This window comes from Solanum tuberosum, unplaced genomic scaffold (genome assembly GCF_000226075.1).
Source record: "Solanum tuberosum cultivar DM 1-3 516 R44 unplaced genomic scaffold, SolTub_3.0 scf00122, whole genome shotgun sequence".
Classification (NCBI taxonomy): Eukaryota; Viridiplantae; Streptophyta; class Magnoliopsida; order Solanales; family Solanaceae; genus Solanum; species Solanum tuberosum.
Window position 1 is genome coordinate 1,568,430 of NW_006239050.1, and position 709 is coordinate 1,569,138.

A 709-nucleotide genomic window follows, 5' to 3' on the forward strand; every position below is an offset into this window, starting at 1 on the left:
GACGTCAAGTTTTCCCTTTCATCCCCCACTTTTTCATACATGTTCCTTGGTAATATACCTATGTTTTATAGTTGTTTTCAACACTCTAAGGTACATCTAAACATTACGAATTCATCCGTAAACATGAGATCATTACCCTCAAATCCGTACTCCAATTCGAGAAAAGTTAGGATCAAAGTCAAGTGAAGTTAGAAGTCAAGTTTAGAAGTTAATAAGCAAGTCAAAGCAAGTCCTTAAAGTTTTTTAGTCTTTATTAAACGTTTTAACTTCGTTTTAAGGCTCAAGTTTCAAGTTAAGCCAAGAGTATAGAGTTGAGTTCATTTCTCAAAAGTTATTAGGGAACTATGTATTCCCAAAGAAGTTTCTAAATGTTTTTACATTTGAGTAAGAAAGGAACTATGATTTCAAAACAGCCTTTGGGCTAGTTTTCAAGAAAAGGGAACATCGATTCCAAGGAGCCTTTGGGCTAGATTTTGAGCAATTATCTCAAACTAAACAAAGATGTGTTTAAAACACTTATGAGCTAAAGTATTTTGGGAGTAAAGTTATATTACTTTCATATCAATAAAGTTGAGTTTGTTATTGCTTTAATCATTAATGAACTAAGTTGTTTAAACTGTTTTACAAGCTATATATATTGCATGTGTCTTATTGCTTTATATTGAGTTTGGTTATTCATGAGTCGAGCAGAGCCAAGGTAAGAGTTCCT